The sequence below is a fragment of the Rhinoderma darwinii genome (genome assembly GCF_050947455.1).
Source record: "Rhinoderma darwinii isolate aRhiDar2 chromosome 5 unlocalized genomic scaffold, aRhiDar2.hap1 SUPER_5_unloc_47, whole genome shotgun sequence".
In the NCBI taxonomy this organism is placed as follows: domain Eukaryota; kingdom Metazoa; phylum Chordata; class Amphibia; order Anura; family Rhinodermatidae; genus Rhinoderma; species Rhinoderma darwinii.
This window is the reverse complement of record NW_027461806.1, coordinates 614,135-632,702: the sequence shown is the minus strand read 5'-3', so window position 1 is coordinate 632,702 and position 18,568 is coordinate 614,135. Positions and strand designations below refer to the sequence as shown.

At 47.8% G+C, this 18,568-nt stretch overlaps 12 non-coding genes and 1 pseudogene across 12 annotated transcripts; all 13 read left to right on the top strand.

Annotated features, from left to right (window-relative positions):
* The first annotated feature begins 310 nt into the window (after positions 1-310).
* Positions 311-501, top strand: LOC142695410 (U2 spliceosomal RNA). Its single transcript, XR_012863529.1, has one exon. It is a non-coding gene; the product is annotated as a U2 spliceosomal RNA (small nuclear RNA).
* A 1,292-nt stretch (positions 502-1,793) lies between these two features.
* LOC142695409 (U2 spliceosomal RNA) lies at positions 1,794-1,984 on the top strand. The gene has a single exon (XR_012863528.1). It is a non-coding gene; the product is annotated as a U2 spliceosomal RNA (small nuclear RNA).
* Positions 1,985-3,289: 1,305 nt separating this feature from the next.
* On the top strand, positions 3,290-3,480 carry LOC142695408 (U2 spliceosomal RNA). The gene has a single exon (XR_012863527.1). It is a non-coding gene; the product is annotated as a U2 spliceosomal RNA (small nuclear RNA).
* A 1,288-nt stretch (positions 3,481-4,768) lies between these two features.
* Positions 4,769-4,959, top strand: LOC142695407 (U2 spliceosomal RNA). Its single transcript, XR_012863526.1, has one exon. It is a non-coding gene; the product is annotated as a U2 spliceosomal RNA (small nuclear RNA).
* A 1,293-nt stretch (positions 4,960-6,252) lies between these two features.
* Positions 6,253-6,443, top strand: LOC142695406 (U2 spliceosomal RNA). The gene has a single exon (XR_012863525.1). It is a non-coding gene; the product is annotated as a U2 spliceosomal RNA (small nuclear RNA).
* Positions 6,444-7,723: 1,280 nt separating this feature from the next.
* On the top strand, positions 7,724-7,929 carry LOC142695564 (U2 spliceosomal RNA; annotated as a pseudogene).
* Positions 7,930-9,218: 1,289 nt separating this feature from the next.
* On the top strand, positions 9,219-9,409 carry LOC142695405 (U2 spliceosomal RNA). The gene has a single exon (XR_012863524.1). It is a non-coding gene; the product is annotated as a U2 spliceosomal RNA (small nuclear RNA).
* A 1,288-nt stretch (positions 9,410-10,697) lies between these two features.
* Positions 10,698-10,888, top strand: LOC142695404 (U2 spliceosomal RNA). Its single transcript, XR_012863523.1, has one exon. It is a non-coding gene; the product is annotated as a U2 spliceosomal RNA (small nuclear RNA).
* A 1,288-nt stretch (positions 10,889-12,176) lies between these two features.
* LOC142695403 (U2 spliceosomal RNA) lies at positions 12,177-12,367 on the top strand. Its single transcript, XR_012863522.1, has one exon. It is a non-coding gene; the product is annotated as a U2 spliceosomal RNA (small nuclear RNA).
* Positions 12,368-13,651: 1,284 nt separating this feature from the next.
* LOC142695401 (U2 spliceosomal RNA) lies at positions 13,652-13,842 on the top strand. The gene has a single exon (XR_012863521.1). It is a non-coding gene; the product is annotated as a U2 spliceosomal RNA (small nuclear RNA).
* A 1,284-nt stretch (positions 13,843-15,126) lies between these two features.
* On the top strand, positions 15,127-15,317 carry LOC142695400 (U2 spliceosomal RNA). Its single transcript, XR_012863520.1, has one exon. It is a non-coding gene; the product is annotated as a U2 spliceosomal RNA (small nuclear RNA).
* Positions 15,318-16,613: 1,296 nt separating this feature from the next.
* Positions 16,614-16,804, top strand: LOC142695495 (U2 spliceosomal RNA). Its single transcript, XR_012863606.1, has one exon. It is a non-coding gene; the product is annotated as a U2 spliceosomal RNA (small nuclear RNA).
* A 1,276-nt stretch (positions 16,805-18,080) lies between these two features.
* LOC142695398 (U2 spliceosomal RNA) lies at positions 18,081-18,271 on the top strand. Its single transcript, XR_012863518.1, has one exon. It is a non-coding gene; the product is annotated as a U2 spliceosomal RNA (small nuclear RNA).
* The last annotated feature ends 297 nt before the right edge of the window (positions 18,272-18,568 follow it).

Here is an 18,568-nt window from a genome sequence, read left to right as displayed (position 1 = left end):
GGAACAAGGGGTGGCTGTGGGCATGCACTTGCTGCCGCTGCCAGTGTTTATCTGCATGGCAGCAGGGCATTTGGGCGTTGCCAGGAAGGCGTTTTTATGTAGATTCCTCCTCTTTCAGCACTGCATTGTGGTGCAAGCAAAAGAAGCAAATCCTGTCTGGCTTCCTCTCCGGCCTTTATTCACCTCCCGTGTAGCTGTGAGTGTGTGAGCCTGCAGGGCCCCATGGAATTGCCTAGAAGTAGGCTGAATCGCTGCAAGGGCTGAACAGCAGTATCGGGCAGGCTCGGGCAACGCGCGGCCCGTTCGGGTTATCGCTTCTCGGCCTTTTGGCTAAGATCAAGTGTAGTATCTGTTCTTATCAGTTTAATATCTGATACGTCCCCTATCTGGGGACCATATATTAAATGGATTTTTAGAACAGGGAGATGGAAATAGAGCTTGCTCTGTCCACTCCACGCATTGACCTGGTATTGCAGTATTTCCAGGACCGGTGCACCCTTTCCTTATGTGTTGACTAAAAGCAGATTCCAAAAGTGTTTTTTGTCTTTGCTATTGTTTCTGTCTTTCTGAAGGGATCTCCCCTTTTAATCCCATTATTTCAACACCTGTTGGACAATGCATGAGTGATAATGAGCTCATTGATTAAATGCAATTAATGAATAGATTGCCACCTCTTGTTGTGTGTCGTCTGTGTTTCTGTGTTTCCGGCATTTCACATTGGAACACCTCATTCACCTTCCTTGTCTTCTCTCCGCCCTCCCTTTTAGGTAAGTTAAAGAGCTGCACCTGAGCCAGCCACTGATTGATTGATTGATTGATTGATTGATTGATTGATTGATTGATTGATTGATTGATGCAGCACAACAGTCAAATAGTGGAGTGGAGTAGGGGAACAGCAAACAGCCAATAAAGCAGCCCGCCCGCTCGCCTGCCCGCCACAATGGACCTACCTGTGTACACTAGATGGATGTGATGGAATGTACTGTCGTCCCTACATTTCAAGAAGAAGTAAGAATTGCAGTTGCAACAAAGCCTTGCTTGCCTACAAAGAGAGCAGCAATTTGGATTTGTTACTATGTTACCTAGAAGAATAACAAACTGTGCAAGGATGGAGGTTGTAGGAGCAAGGAGAAGTTGTCTGTAAAGTTGGTGGATGCCTATTTTCCATTTTGCAGTCCCTTGTCTCCCTCTTGTGGCCTCCTGGAGGCAACTAGCTGTGCAAAAAAAAGACAGCCTGGCGGCCGGCTGTTGCAGTGTTGCCCTCTCAGGCAACACTGAGTGACTGACTGAGCCTCACCGTCTTATATAAAGTTCAGACGGAACTTTGCACGTGTCATAGTGGAGCCCTCAGGATTCCAGAGCCAGCTTTCTGACATCATAATGGGGCCTCAGAGATAAAAGCCTGGGCCCAGGCAGTGTTGGTCAGTGCTGCTCAGCAGGCAGCACTGGACTGGACTGGATTACAGCTGATACAAGGTGTGAAGGAACAAGGGGTGGCTGTGGGCATGCACTTGCTGCCGCTGCCAGTGTTTATCTGCATGGCAGCAGGGCATTTGGGCGTTGCCAGGAAGGCGTTTTTATGTAGATTCCTCCTCTTTCAGCACTGCATTGTGGTGCAAGCAAAAGAAGCAAATCCTGTCTGGCTTCCTCTCCGGCCTTTATTCACCTCCCGTGTAGCTGTGAGTGTGTGAGCCTGCAGGGCCCCATGGAATTGCCTAGAAGTAGGCTGAATCGCTGCAAGGGCTGAACAGCAGTATCGGGCAGGCTCGGGCAACGCGCGGCCCGTTCGGGTTATCGCTTCTCGGCCTTTTGGCTAAGATCAAGTGTAGTATCTGTTCTTATCAGTTTAATATCTGATACGTCCCCTATCTGGGGACCATATATTAAATGGATTTTTAGAACAGGGAGATGGAAATAGAGCTTGCTCTGTCCACTCCACGCATTGACCTGGTATTGCAGTATTTCCAGGACCGGTGCACCCTTTCCTTATGTGTTGACTAAAAGCAGATTCCAAAAGTGTTTTTTGTCTTTGCTATTGTTTCTGTCTTTCTGAAGGGATCTCCCCTTTTAATCCCATTATTTCAACACCTGTTGTATTTCAACACCTGTTGGACAATGCATGAGTGATAATGAGCTCATTGATTAAATGCAATTAATGAATAGATTGCCACCTCTTGTTGTGTGTCGTCTGTGTTTCTGTGTTTCCGGCATTTCACATTGGAACACCTCATTCACCTTCCTTGTCTTCTCTCCGCCCTCCCTTTTAGGTAAGTTAAAGAGCTGCACCTGAGCCAGCCACTGATTGATTGATTGATTGATTGATTGATTGATTGATTGATTGATTGATTGATGCAGCACAACAGTCAAATAGTGGAGTGGAGTAGGGGAACAGCAAACAGCCAATAAAGCAGCCCGCCCGCTCGCCTGCCCGCCACAATGGACCTACCTGTGTACACTAGATGGATGTGATGGAATGTACTGTCGTCCCTACATTTCAAGAAGAAGTAAGAATTGCAGTTGCAACAAAGCCTTGCTTGCCTACAAAGAGAGCAGCAATTTGGATTTGTTACTATGTTACCTAGAAGAATAACAAACTGTGCAAGGATGGAGGTTGTAGGAGCAAGGAGAAGTTGTCTGTAAAGTTGGTGGATGCCTATTTTCCATTTTGCAGTCCCTTGTCTCCCTCTTGTGGCCTCCTGGAGGCAACTAGCTGTGCAAAAAAAAGACAGCCTGGCGGCCGGCTGTTGCAGTGTTGCCCTCTCAGGCAACACTGAGTGACTGACTGAGCCTCACCGTCTTATATAAAGTTCAGACGGAACTTTGCACGTGTCATAGTGGAGCCCTCAGGATTCCAGAGCCAGCTTTCTGACATCATAATGGGGCCTCAGAGATAAAAGCCTGGGCCCAGGCAGTGTTGGTCAGTGCTGCTCAGCAGGCAGCACTGGACTGGACTGGATTACAGCTGATACAAGGTGTGAAGGAACAAGGGGTGGCTGTGGGCATGCACTTGCTGCCGCTGCCAGTGTTTATCTGCATGGCAGCAGGGCATTTGGGCGTTGCCAGGAAGGCGTTTTTATGTAGATTCCTCCTCTTTCAGCACTGCATTGTGGTGCAAGCAAAAGAAGCAAATCCTGTCTGGCTTCCTCTCCGGCCTTTATTCACCTCCCGTGTAGCTGTGAGTGTGTGAGCCTGCAGGGCCCCATGGAATTGCCTAGAAGTAGGCTGAATCGCTGCAAGGGCTGAACAGCAGTATCGGGCAGGCTCGGGCAACGCGCGGCCCGTTCGGGTTATCGCTTCTCGGCCTTTTGGCTAAGATCAAGTGTAGTATCTGTTCTTATCAGTTTAATATCTGATACGTCCCCTATCTGGGGACCATATATTAAATGGATTTTTAGAACAGGGAGATGGAAATAGAGCTTGCTCTGTCCACTCCACGCATTGACCTGGTATTGCAGTATTTCCAGGACCGGTGCACCCTTTCCTTATGTGTTGACTAAAAGCAGATTCCAAAAGTGTTTTTTGTCTTTGCTATTGTTTCTGTCTTTCTGAAGGGATCTCCCCTTTTAATCCCATTATTTCAACACCTGTTGGACAATGCATGAGTGATAATGAGCTCATTGATTAAATGCAATTAATGAATAGATTGCCACCTCTTGTTGTGTGTCGTCTGTGTTTCTGTGTTTCCGGCATTTCACATTGGAACACCTCATTCACCTTCCTTGTCTTCTCTCCGCCCTCCCTTTTAGGTAAGTTAAAGAGCTGCACCTGAGCCAGCCACTGATTGATTGATTGATTGATTGATTGATTGATTGATTGATTGATTGATTGATGCAGCACAACAGTCAAATAGTGGAGTGGAGTAGGGGAACAGCAAACAGCCAATAAAGCAGCCCGCCCGCTCGCCTGCCCGCCACAATGGACCTACCTGTGTACACTAGATGGATGTGATGGAATGTACTGTCGTCCCTACATTTCAAGAAGAAGTAAGAATTGCAGTTGCAACAAAGCCTTGCTTGCCTACAAAGAGAGCAGCAATTTGGATTTGTTACTATGTTACCTAGAAGAATAACAAACTGTGCAAGGATGGAGGTTGTAGGAGCAAGGAGAAGTTGTCTGTAAAGTTGGTGGATGCCTATTTTCCATTTTGCAGTCCCTTGTCTCCCTCTTGTGGCCTCCTGGAGGCAACTAGCTGTGCAAAAAAAAGACAGCCTGGCGGCCGGCTGTTGCAGTGTTGCCCTCTCAGGCAACACTGAGTGACTGACTGAGCCTCACCGTCTTATATAAAGTTCAGACGGAACTTTGCACGTGTCATAGTGGAGCCCTCAGGATTCCAGAGCCAGCTTTCTGACATCATAATGGGGCCTCAGAGATAAAAGCCTGGGCCCAGGCAGTGTTGGTCAGTGCTGCTCAGCAGGCAGCACTGGACTGGACTGGATTACAGCTGATACAAGGTGTGAAGGAACAAGGGGTGGCTGTGGGCATGCACTTGCTGCCGCTGCCAGTGTTTATCTGCATGGCAGCAGGGCATTTGGGCGTTGCCAGGAAGGCGTTTTTATGTAGATTCCTCCTCTTTCAGCACTGCATTGTGGTGCAAGCAAAAGAAGCAAATCCTGTCTGGCTTCCTCTCCGGCCTTTATTCACCTCCCGTGTAGCTGTGAGTGTGTGAGCCTGCAGGGCCCCATGGAATTGCCTAGAAGTAGGCTGAATCGCTGCAAGGGCTGAACAGCAGTATCGGGCAGGCTCGGGCAACGCGCGGCCCGTTCGGGTTATCGCTTCTCGGCCTTTTGGCTAAGATCAAGTGTAGTATCTGTTCTTATCAGTTTAATATCTGATACGTCCCCTATCTGGGGACCATATATTAAATGGATTTTTAGAACAGGGAGATGGAAATAGAGCTTGCTCTGTCCACTCCACGCATTGACCTGGTATTGCAGTATTTCCAGGACCGGTGCACCCTTTCCTTATGTGTTGACTAAAAGCAGATTCCAAAAGTGTTTTTTGTCTTTGCTATTGTTTCTGTCTTTCTGAAGGGATCTCCCCTTTTAATCCCATTATTTCAACACCTGTTGGACAATGCATGAGTGATAATGAGCTCATTGATTAAATGCAATTAATGAATAGATTGCCACCTCTTGTTGTGTGTCGTCTGTGTTTCTGTGTTTCCGGCATTTCACATTGGAACACCTCATTCACCTTCCTTGTCTTCTCTCCGCCCTCCCTTTTAGGTAAGTTAAAGAGCTGCACCTGAGCCAGCCACTGATTGATTGATTGATTGATTGATTGATTGATTGATTGATTGATTGATTGATTGATGCAGCACAACAGTCAAATAGTGGAGTGGAGTAGGGGAACAGCAAACAGCCAATGAAGCAGCCCGCCCGCTCGCCTGCCCGCCACAATGGACCTACCTGTGTACACTAGATGGATGTGATGGAATGTACTGTCGTCCCTACATTTCAAGAAGACGTAAGAATTGCAGTTGCAACAAAGCCTTGCTTGCCTACAAAGAGAGCAGCAATTTGGATTTGTTACTATGTTACCTAGAAGAATAACAAACTGTGCAAGGATGGAGGTTGTAGGAGCAAGGAGAAGTTGTCTGTAAAGTTGGTGGATGCCTATTTTCCATTTTGCAGTCCCTTGTCTCCCTCTTGTGGCCTCCTGGAGGCAACTAGCTGTGCAAAAAAAAAGACAGCCTGGCGGCCGGCTGTTGCAGTGTTGCCCTCTCAGGCAACACTGAGTGACTGACTGAGCCTCACCGTCTTATATAAAGTTCAGACGGAACTTTGCACGTGTCATAGTGGAGCCCTCAGGATTCCAGAGCCAGCTTTCTGACATCATAATGGGGCCTCAGAGATAAAAGCCTGGGCCCAGGCAGTGTTGGTCAGTGCTGCTCAGCAGGCAGCACTGGACTGGACTGGATTACAGCTGATACAAGGTGTGAAGGAACAAGGGGTGGCTGTGGGCATGCACTTGCTGCCGCTGCCAGTGTTTATCTGCATGGCAGCAGGGCATTTGGGCGTTGCCAGGAAGGCGTTTTTATGTAGATTCCTCCTCTTCCAGCACTGCATTGTGGTGCAAGCAAAAGAAGCAAATCCTGTCTGGCTTCCTCTCCGGCCTTTATTCACCTCCCGTGTAGCTGTGAGTGTGTGAGCCTGCAGGGCCCCATGGAATTGCCTAGAAGTAGGCTGAATCGCTGCAAGGGCTGAACAGCAGTATCGGGCAGGCTCGGGCAACGCGCGGCCCGTTCGGGTTATCGCTTCTCGGCCTTTTGGCTAAGATCAAGTGTAGTATCTGTTCTTATCAGTTTAATATCTGATACGTCCCCTATCTGGGGACCATATATTAAATGGATTTTTAGAACAGGGAGATGGAAATAGAGCTTGCTCTGTCCACTCCACGCATTGACCTGGTATTGCAGTATTTCCAGGACCGGTGCACCCTTTCCTTATGTGTTGACTAAAAGCAGATTCCAAAAGTGTTTTTTGTCTTTGCTATTGTTTCTGTCTTTCTGAAGGGATCTCCCCTTTTAATCCCATTATTTCAACACCTGTTGGACAATGCATGAGTGATAATGAGCTCATTGATTAAATGCAATTAATGAATAGATTGCCACCTCTTGTTGTGTGTCGTCTGTGTTTCTGTGTTTCCGGCATTTCACATTGGAACACCTCATTCACCTTCCTTGTCTTCTCTCCGCCCTCCCTTTTAGGTAAGTTAAAGAGCTGCACCTGAGCCAGCCACTGATTGATTGATTGATTGATTGATTGATTGATTGATTGATTGATGCAGCACAACAGTCAAATAGTGGAGTGGAGTAGGGGAACAGCAAACAGCCAATAAAGCAGCCCGCCCGCTCGCCTGCCCGCCACAATGGACCTACCTGTGTACACTAGATGGATGTGATGGAATGTACTGTCGTCCCTACATTTCAAGAAGAAGTAAGAATTGCAGTTGCAACAAAGCCTTGCTTGCCTACAAAGAGAGCAGCAATTTGGATTTGTTACTATGTTACCTAGAAGAATAACAAACTGTGCAAGGATGGAGGTTGTAGGAGCAAGGAGAAGTTGTCTGTAAAGTTGGTGGATGCCTATTTTCCATTTTGCAGTCCCTTGTCTCCCTCTTGTGGCCTCCTGGAGGCAACTAGCTGTGCAAAAAAAAGACAGCCTGGCGGCCGGCTGTTGCAGTGTTGCCCTCTCAGGCAACACTGAGTGACTGACTGAGCCTCACCGTCTTATATAAAGTTCAGACGGAACTTTGCACGTGTCATAGTGGAGCCCTCAGGATTCCAGAGCCAGCTTTCTGACATCATAATGGGGCCTCAGAGATAAAAGCCTGGGCCCAGGCAGTGTTGGTCAGTGCTGCTCAGCAGGCAGCACTGGACTGGACTGGATTACAGCTGATACAAGGTGTGAAGGAACAAGGGGTGGCTGTGGGCATGCACTTGCTGCCGCTGCCAGTGTTTATCTGCATGGCAGCAGGGCATTTGGGCGTTGCCAGGAAGGCGTTTTTATGTAGATTCCTCCTCTTTCAGCACTGCATTGTGGTGCAAGCAAAAGAAGCAAATCCTGTCTGGCTTCCTCTCCGGCCTTTATTCACCTCCCGTGTAGCTGTGAGTGTGTGAGCCTGCAGGGCCCCATGGAATTGCCTAGAAGTAGGCTGAATCGCTGCAAGGGCTGAACAGCAGTATCGGGCAGGCTCGGGCAACGCGCGGCCCGTTCGGGTTATCGCTTCTCGGCCTTTTGGCTAAGATCAAGTGTAGTATCTGTTCTTATCAGTTTAATATCTGATACGTCCCCTATCTGGGGACCATATATTAAATGGATTTATATTAAATGGATTTTTAGAACAGGGAGATGGAAATAGAGCTTGCTCTGTCCACTCCACGCATTGACCTGGTATTGCAGTATTTCCAGGACCGGTGCACCCTTTCCTTATGTGTTGACTAAAAGCAGATTCCAAAAGTGTTTTTTGTCTTTGCTATTGTTTCTGTCTTTCTGAAGGGATCTCCCCTTTTAATCCCATTATTTCAACACCTGTTGGACAATGCATGAGTGATAATGAGCTCATTGATTAAATGCAATTAATGAATAGATTGCCACCTCTTGTTGTGTGTCGTCTGTGTTTCTGTGTTTCCGGCATTTCACATTGGAACACCTCATTCACCTTCCTTGTCTTCTCTCCGCCCTCCCTTTTAGGTAAGTTAAAGAGCTGCACCTGAGCCAGCCACTTGATTGATTGATTGATTGATTGATTGATTGATTGATTGATTGATTGATTGATGCAGCACAACAGTCAAATAGTGGAGTGGAGTAGGGGAACAGCAAACAGCCAATAAAGCAGCCCGCCCGCTCGCCTGCCCGCCACAATGGACCTACCTGTGTACACTAGATGGATGTGATGGAATGTACTGTCGTCCCTACATTTCAAGAAGAAGTAAGAATTGCAGTTGCAACAAAGCCTTGCTTGCCTACAAAGAGAGCAGCAATTTGGATTTGTTACTATGTTACCTAGAAGAATAACAAACTGTGCAAGGATGGAGGTTGTAGGAGCAAGGAGAAGTTGTCTGTAAAGTTGGTGGATGCCTATTTTCCATTTTGCAGTCCCTTGTCTCCCTCTTGTGGCCTCCTGGAGGCAACTAGCTGTGCAAAAAAAAGACAGCCTGGCGGCCGGCTGTTGCAGTGTTGCCCTCTCAGGCAACACTGAGTGACTGACTGAGCCTCACCGTCTTATATAAAGTTCAGACGGAACTTTGCACGTGTCATAGTGGAGCCCTCAGGATTCCAGAGCCAGCTTTCTGACATCATAATGGGGCCTCAGAGATAAAAGCCTGGGCCCAGGCAGTGTTGGTCAGTGCTGCTCAGCAGGCAGCACTGGACTGGACTGGATTACAGCTGATACAAGGTGTGAAGGAACAAGGGGTGGCTGTGGGCATGCACTTGCTGCCGCTGCCAGTGTTTATCTGCATGGCAGCAGGGCATTTGGGCGTTGCCAGGAAGGCGTTTTTATGTAGATTCCTCCTCTTTCAGCACTGCATTGTGGTGCAAGCAAAAGAAGCAAATCCTGTCTGGCTTCCTCTCCGGCCTTTATTCACCTCCCGTGTAGCTGTGAGTGTGTGAGCCTGCAGGGCCCCATGGAATTGCCTAGAAGTAGGCTGAATCGCTGCAAGGGCTGAACAGCAGTATCGGGCAGGCTCGGGCAACGCGCGGCCCGTTCGGGTTATCGCTTCTCGGCCTTTTGGCTAAGATCAAGTGTAGTATCTGTTCTTATCAGTTTAATATCTGATACGTCCCCTATCTGGGGACCATATATTAAATGGATTTTTAGAACAGGGAGATGGAAATAGAGCTTGCTCTGTCCACTCCACGCATTGACCTGGTATTGCAGTATTTCCAGGACCGGTGCACCCTTTCCTTATGTGTTGACTAAAAGCAGATTCCAAAAGTGTTTTTTGTCTTTGCTATTGTTTCTGTCTTTCTGAAGGGATCTCCCCTTTTAATCCCATTATTTCAACACCTGTTGGACAATGCATGAGTGATAATGAGCTCATTGATTAAATGCAATTAATGAATAGATTGCCACCTCTTGTTGTGTGTCGTCTGTGTTTCTGTGTTTCCGGCATTTCACATTGGAACACCTCATTCACCTTCCTTGTCTTCTCTCCGCCCTCCCTTTTAGGTAAGTTAAAGAGCTGCACCTGAGCCAGCCACTGATTGATTGATTGATTGATTGATTGATTGATTGATTGATTGATTGATTGATGCAGCACAACAGTCAAATAGTGGAGTGGAGTAGGGGAACAGCAAACAGCCAATAAAGCAGCCCGCCCGCTCGCCTGCCCGCCACAATGGACCTACCTGTGTACACTAGATGGATGTGATGGAATGTACTGTCGTCCCTACATTTCAAGAAGAAGTAAGAATTGCAGTTGCAACAAAGCCTTGCTTGCCTACAAAGAGAGCAGCAATTTGGATTTGTTACTATGTTACCTAGAAGAATAACAAACTGTGCAAGGATGGAGGTTGTAGGAGCAAGGAGAAGTTGTCTGTAAAGTTGGTGGATGCCTATTTTCCATTTTGCAGTCCCTTGTCTCCCTCTTGTGGCCTCCTGGAGGCAACTAGCTGTGCAAAAAAAAGACAGCCTGGCGGCCGGCTGTTGCAGTGTTGCCCTCTCAGGCAACACTGAGTGACTGACTGAGCCTCACCGTCTTATATAAAGTTCAGACGGAACTTTGCACGTGTCATAGTGGAGCCCTCAGGATTCCAGAGCCAGCTTTCTGACATCATAATGGGGCCTCAGAGATAAAAGCCTGGGCCCAGGCAGTGTTGGTCAGTGCTGCTCAGCAGGCAGCACTGGACTGGACTGGATTACAGCTGATACAAGGTGTGAAGGAACAAGGGGTGGCTGTGGGCATGCACTTGCTGCCGCTGCCAGTGTTTATCTGCATGGCAGCAGGGCATTTGGGCGTTGCCAGGAAGGCGTTTTTATGTAGATTCCTCCTCTTTCAGCACTGCATTGTGGTGCAAGCAAAAGAAGCAAATCCTGTCTGGCTTCCTCTCCGGCCTTTATTCACCTCCCGTGTAGCTGTGAGTGTGTGAGCCTGCAGGGCCCCATGGAATTGCCTAGAAGTAGGCTGAATCGCTGCAAGGGCTGAACAGCAGTATCGGGCAGGCTCGGGCAACGCGCGGCCCGTTCGGGTTATCGCTTCTCGGCCTTTTGGCTAAGATCAAGTGTAGTATCTGTTCTTATCAGTTTAATATCTGATACGTCCCCTATCTGGGGACCATATATTAAATGGATTTTTAGAACAGGGAGATGGAAATAGAGCTTGCTCTGTCCACTCCACGCATTGACCTGGTATTGCAGTATTTCCAGGACCGGTGCACCCTTTCCTTATGTGTTGACTAAAAGCAGATTCCAAAAGTGTTTTTTGTCTTTGCTATTGTTTCTGTCTTTCTGAAGGGATCTCCCCTTTTAATCCCATTATTTCAACACCTGTTGGACAATGCATGAGTGATAATGAGCTCATTGATTAAATGCAATTAATGAATAGATTGCCACCTCTTGTTGTGTGTCGTCTGTGTTTCTGTGTTTCCGGCATTTCACATTGGAACACCTCATTCACCTTCCTTGTCTTCTCTCCGCCCTCCCTTTTAGGTAAGTTAAAGAGCTGCACCTGAGCCAGCCACTGATTGATTGATTGATTGATTGATTGATTGATTGATTGATTGATTGATTGATTCAGCACAACAGTCAAATAGTGGAGTGGAGTAGGGGAACAGCAAACAGCCAATAAAGCAGCCCGCCCGCTCGCCTGCCCGCCACAATGGACCTACCTGTGTACACTAGATGGATGTGATGGAATGTACTGTCGTCCCTACATTTCAAGAAGAAGTAAGAATTGCAGTTGCAACAAAGCCTTGCTTGCCTACAAAGAGAGCAGCAATTTGGATTTGTTACTATGTTACCTAGAAGAATAACAAACTGTGCAAGGATGGAGGTTGTAGGAGCAAGGAGAAGTTGTCTGTAAAGTTGGTGGATGCCTATTTTCCATTTTGCAGTCCCTTGTCTCCCTCTTGTGGCCTCCTGGAGGCAACTAGCTGTGCAAAAAAAAGACAGCCTGGCGGCCGGCTGTTGCAGTGTTGCCCTCTCAGGCAACACTGAGTGACTGACTGAGCCTCACCGTCTTATATAAAGTTCAGACGGAACTTTGCACGTGTCATAGTGGAGCCCTCAGGATTCCAGAGCCAGCTTTCTGACATCATAATGGGGCCTCAGAGATAAAAGCCTGGGCCCAGGCAGTGTTGGTCAGTGCTGCTCAGCAGGCAGCACTGGACTGGACTGGATTACAGCTGATACAAGGTGTGAAGGAACAAGGGGTGGCTGTGGGCATGCACTTGCTGCCGCTGCCAGTGTTTATCTGCATGGCAGCAGGGCATTTGGGCGTTGCCAGGAAGGCGTTTTTATGTAGATTCCTCCTCTTTCAGCACTGCATTGTGGTGCAAGCAAAAGAAGCAAATCCTGTCTGGCTTCCTCTCCGGCCTTTATTCACCTCCCGTGTAGCTGTGAGTGTGTGAGCCTGCAGGGCCCCATGGAATTGCCTAGAAGTAGGCTGAATCGCTGCAAGGGCTGAACAGCAGTATCGGGCAGGCTCGGGCAACGCGCGGCCCGTTCGGGTTATCGCTTCTCGGCCTTTTGGCTAAGATCAAGTGTAGTATCTGTTCTTATCAGTTTAATATCTGATACGTCCCCTATCTGGGGACCATATATTAAATGGATTTTTAGAACAGGGAGATGGAAATAGAGCTTGCTCTGTCCACTCCACGCATTGACCTGGTATTGCAGTATTTCCAGGACCGGTGCACCCTTTCCTTATGTGTTGACTAAAAGCAGATTCCAAAAGTGTTTTTTGTCTTTGCTATTGTTTCTGTCTTTCTGAAGGGATCTCCCCTTTTAATCCCATTATTTCAACACCTGTTGGACAATGCATGAGTGATAATGAGCTCATTGATTAAATGCAATTAATGAATAGATTGCCACCTCTTGTTGTGTGTCGTCTGTGTTTCTGTGTTTCCGGCATTTCACATTGGAACACCTCATTCACCTTCCTTGTCTTCTCTCCGCCCTCCCTTTTAGGTAAGTTAAAGAGCTGCACCTGAGCCAGCCACTGATTGATTGATTGATTGATTGATTGATTGATTGATTGATTGATTGATGCAGCACAACAGTCAAATAGTGGAGTGGAGTAGGGGAACAGCAAACAGCCAATAAAGCAGCCCGCCCGCTCGCCTGCCCGCCACAATGGACCTACCTGTGTACACTAGATGGATGTGATGGAATGTACTGTCGTCCCTACATTTCAAGAAGAAGTAAGAATTGCAGTTGCAACAAAGCCTTGCTTGCCTACAAAGAGAGCAGCAATTTGGATTTGTTACTATGTTACCTAGAAGAATAACAAACTGTGCAAGGATGGAGGTTGTAGGAGCAAGGAGAAGTTGTCTGTAAAGTTGGTGGATGCCTATTTTCCATTTTGCAGTCCCTTGTCTCCCTCTTGTGGCCTCCTGGAGGCAACTAGCTGTGCAAAAAAAAGACAGCCTGGCGGCCGGCTGTTGCAGTGTTGCCCTCTCAGGCAACACTGAGTGACTGACTGAGCCTCACCGTCTTATATAAAGTTCAGACGGAACTTTGCACGTGTCATAGTGGAGCCCTCAGGATTCCAGAGCCAGCTTTCTGACATCATAATGGGGCCTCAGAGATAAAAGCCTGGGCCCAGGCAGTGTTGGTCAGTGCTGCTCAGCAGGCAGCACTGGACTGGACTGGATTACAGCTGATACAAGGTGTGAAGGAACAAGGGGTGGCTGTGGGCATGCACTTGCTGCCGCTGCCAGTGTTTATCTGCATGGCAGCAGGGCATTTGGGCGTTGCCAGGAAGGCGTTTTTATGTAGATTCCTCCTCTTTCAGCACTGCATTGTGGTGCAAGCAAAAGAAGCAAATCCTGTCTGGCTTCCTCTCCGGCCTTTATTCACCTCCCGTGTAGCTGTGAGTGTGTGAGCCTGCAGGGCCCCATGGAATTGCCTAGAAGTAGGCTGAATCGCTGCAAGGGCTGAACAGCAGTATCGGGCAGGCTCGGGCAACGCGCGGCCCGTTCGGGTTATCGCTTCTCGGCCTTTTGGCTAAGATCAAGTGTAGTATCTGTTCTTATCAGTTTAATATCTGATACGTCCCCTATCTGGGGACCATATATTAAATGGATTTTTAGAACAGGGAGATGGAAATAGAGCTTGCTCTGTCCACTCCACGCATTGACCTGGTATTGCAGTATTTCCAGGACCGGTGCACCCTTTCCTTATGTGTTGACTAAAAGCAGATTCCAAAAGTGTTTTTTGTCTTTGCTATTGTTTCTGTCTTTCTGAAGGGATCTCCCCTTTTAATCCCATTATTTCAACACCTGTTGGACAATGCATGAGTGATAATGAGCTCATTGATTAAATGCAATTAATGAATAGATTGCCACCTCTTGTTGTGTGTCGTCTGTGTTTCTGTGTTTCCGGCATTTCACATTGGAACACCTCATTCACCTTCCTTGTCTTCTCTCCGCCCTCCCTTTTAGGTAAGTTAAAGAGCTGCACCTGAGCCAGCCACTGATTGATTGATTGATTGATTGATTGATTGATTGATTGATTGATTGATGCAGCACAACAGTCAAATAGTGGAGTGGAGTAGGGGAACAGCAAACAGCCAATAAAGCAGCCCGCCCGCTCGCCTGCCCGCCACAATGGACCTACCTGTGTACACTAGATGGATGTGATGGAATGTACTGTCGTCCCTACATTTCAAGAAGAAGTAAGAATTGCAGTTGCAACAAAGCCTTGCTTGCCTACAAAGAGAGCAGCAATTTGGATTTGTTACTATGTTACCTAGAAGAATAACAAACTGTGCAAGGATGGAGGTTGTAGGAGCAAGGAGAAGTTGTCTGTAAAGTTGGTGGATGCCTATTTTCCATTTTGCAGTCCCTTGTCTCCCTCTTGTGGCCTCCTGGAGGCAACTAGCTGTGCAAAAAAAAGACAGCCTGGCGGCCGGCTGTTGCAGTGTTGCCCTCTCAGGCAACACTGAGTGACTGACTGAGCCTCACCGTCTTATATAAAGTTCAGACGGAACTTTGCACGTGTCATAGTGGAGCCCTCAGGATTCCAGAGCCAGCTTTCTGACATCATAATGGGGCCTCAGAGATAAAAGCCTGGGCCCAGGCAGTGTTGGTCAGTGCTGCTCAGCAGGCAGCACTGGACTGGACTGGATTACAGCTGATACAAGGTGTGAAGGAACAAGGGGTGGCTGTGGGCATGCACTTGCTGCCGCTGCCAGTGTTTATCTGCATGGCAGCAGGGCATTTGGGCGTTGCCAGGAAGGCGTTTTTATGTAGATTCCTCCTCTTTCAGCACTGCATTGTGGTGCAAGCAAAAGAAGCAAATCCTGTCTGGCTTCCTCTCCGGCCTTTATTCACCTCCCGTGTAGCTGTGAGTGTGTGAGCCTGCAGGGCCCCATGGAATTGCCTAGAAGTAGGCTGAATCGCTGCAAGGGCTGAACAGCAGTATCGGGCAGGCCCGGGCAACGCGCGGCCCGTTCGGGTTATCGCTTCTCGGCCTTTTGGCTAAGATCAAGTGTAGTATCTGTTCTTATCAGTTTAATATCTGATACGTCCCCTATCTGGGGACCATATATTAAATGGATTTTTAGAACAGGGAGATGGAAATAGAGCTTGCTCTGTCCACTCCACGCATTGACCTGGTATTGCAGTATTTCCAGGACCGGTGCACCCTTTCCTTATGTGTTGACTAAAAGCAGATTCCAAAAGTGTTTTTTGTCTTTGCTATTGTTTCTGTCTTTCTGAAGGGATCTCCCCTTTTAATCCCATTATTTCAACACCTGTTGGACAATGCATGAGTGATAATGAGCTTATTGATTAAATGCAATTAATGAATAGATTGCCACCTCTTGTTGTGTGTCGTCTGTGTTTCTGTGTTTCCGGCATTTCACATTGGAACACCTCATTCACCTTCCTTGTCTTCTCTCCGCCCTCCCTTTTAGGTAAGTTAAAGAGCTGCACCTGAGCCAGCCACTGATTGATTGATTGATTGATTGATTGATTGATTGATTGATTGATTGATTGATTGATTGATGCAGCACAACAGTCAAATAGTGGAGTGGAGTAGGGGAACAGCAAACAGCCAATAAAGCAGCCCGCCCGCTCGCCTGCCCGCCACAATGGACCTACCTGTGTACACTAGATGGATGTGATGGAATGTACTGTCGTCCCTACATTTCAAGAAGAAGTAAGAATTGCAGTTGCAACAAAGCCTTGCTTGCCTACAAAGAGAGCAGCAATTTGGATTTGTTACTATGTTACCTAGAAGAATAACAAACTGTGCAAGGATGGAGGTTGTAGGAGCAAGGAGAAGTTGTCTGTAAAGTTGGTGGATGCCTATTTTCCATTTTGCAGTCCCTTGTCTCCCTCTTGTGGCCTCCTGGAGGCAACTAGCTGTGCAAAAAAAAGACAGCCTGGCGGCCGGCTGTTGCAGTGTTGCCCTCTCAGGCAACACTGAGTGACTGACTGAGCCTCACCGTCTTATATAAAGTTCAGACGGAACTTTGCACGTGTCATAGTGGAGCCCTCAGGATTCCAGAGCCAGCTTTCTGACATCATAATGGGGCCTCAGAGATAAAAGCCTGGGCCCAGGCAGTGTTGGTCAGTGCTGCTCAGCAGGCAGCACTGGACTGGACTGGATTACAGCTGATACAAGGTGTGAAGGAACAAGGGGTGGCTGTGGGCATGCACTTGCTGCCGCTGCCAGTGTTTATCTGCATGGCAGCAGGGCATTTGGGCGTTGCCAGGAAGGCGTTTTTATGTAGATTCCTCCTCTTTCAGCACTGCATTGTGGTGCAAGCAAAAGAAGCAAATCCTGTCTGGCTTCCTCTCCGGCCTTTATTCACCTCCCGTGTAGCTGTGAGTGTGTGAGCCTGCAGGGCCCCATGGAATTGCCTAGAAGTAGGCTGAATCGCTGCAAGGGCTGAACAGCAGTATCGGGCAGGCTCGGGCAACGCGCGGCCCGTTCGGGTTATCGCTTCTCGGCCTTTTGGCTAAGATCAAGTGTAGTATCTGTTCTTATCAGTTTAATATCTGATACGTCCCCTAACTGGGGACCATATATTAAATGGATTTTTAGAACAGGGAGATGGAAATAGAGCTTGCTCTGTCCACTCCACGCATTGACCTGGTATTGCAGTATTTCCAGGACCGGTGCACCCTTTCCTTATGTGTTGACTAAAAGCAGATTCCAAAAGTGTTTTTTGTCTTTGCTATTGTTTCTGTCTTTCTGAAGGGATCTCCCCTTTTAATCCCATTATTTCAACACCTGTTGGACAATGCATGAGTGATAATGAGCTCATTGATTAAATGCAATTAATGAATAGATTGCCACCTCTTGTTGTGTGTCGTCTGTGTTTCTGTGTTTCCGGCATTTCACATTGGAACACCTCATTCACCTTCCTTGTCTTCTCTCCGCCCTCCCTTTTAGGTAAGTTAAAGAGCTGCACCTGAGCCAGCCACTGATTGATTGATTGATTGATTGATTGATTGATTGATTGATGCAGCACAACAGTCAAATAGTGGAGTGGAGTAGGGGAACAGCAAACAGCCAATAAAGCAGCCCGCCCGCTCGCCTGCCCGCCACAATGGACCTACCTGTGTACACTAGATGGATGTGATGGAATGTACTGTCGTCCCTACATTTCAAGAAGAAGTAAGAATTGCAGTTGCAACAAAGCCTTGCTTGCCTACAAAGAGAGCAGCAATTTGGATTTGTTACTATGTTACCTAGAAGAATAACAAACTGTGCAAGGATGGAGGTTGTAGGAGCAAGGAGAAGTTGTCTGTAAAGTTGGTGGATGCCTATTTTCCATTTTGCAGTCCCTTGTCTCCCTCTTGTGGCCTCCTGGAGGCAACTAGCTGTGCAAAAAAAAGACAGCCTGGCGGCCGGCTGTTGCAGTGTTGCCCTCTCAGGCAACACTGAGTGACTGACTGAGCCTCACCGTCTTATATAAAGTTCAGACGGAACTTTGCACGTGTCATAGTGGAGCCCTCAGGATTCCAGAGCCAGCTTTCTGACATCATAATGGGGCCTCAGAGATAAAAGCCTGGGCCCAGGCAGTGTTGGTCAGTGCTGCTCAGCAGGCAGCACTGGACTGGACTGGATTACAGCTGATACAAGGTGTGAAGGAACAAGGGGTGGCTGTGGGTATGCACTTGCTGCCGCTGCCAGTGTTTATCTGCATGGCAGCAGGGCATTTGGGCGTTGCCAGGAAGGCGTTTTTATGTAGATTCCTCCTTTTTCAGCACTGCATTGTGGTGCAAGCAAAAGAAGCAAATCCTGTCTGGCTTCCTCTCCGGCCTTTATTCACCTCCCGTGTAGCTGTGAGTGTGTGAGCCTGCAGGGCCCCATGGAATTGCCTAGAAGTAGGCTGAATCGCTGCAAGGGCTGAACAGCAGTATCGGGCAGGCTCGGGCAACGCGCGGCCCGTTCGGGTTATCGCTTCTCGGCCTTTTGGCTAAGATCAAGTGTAGTATCTGTTCTTATCAGTTTAATATCTGATACGTCCCCTATCTGGGGACCATATATTAAATGGATTTTTAGAACAGGGAGATGGAAATAGAGCTTGCTCTGTCCACTCCACGCATTGACCTGGTATTGCAGTATTTCCAGGACCGGTGCACCCTTTCCTTATGTGTTGACTAAAAGCAGATTCCAAAAGTGTTTTTTGTCTTTGCTATTGTTTCTGTCTTTCTGAAGGGATCTCCCCTTTTAATCCCATTATTTCAACACCTGTTGGACAATGCATGAGTGATAATGAGCTCATTGATTAAATGCAATTAATGAATAGATTGCCACCTCTTGTTGTGTGTCGTCTGTGTTTCTGTGTTTCCGGCATTTCACATTGGAACACCTCATTCACCTTCCTTGTCTTCTCTCCGCCCTCCCTTTTAGGTAAGTTAAAGAGCTGCACCTGAGCCAGCCA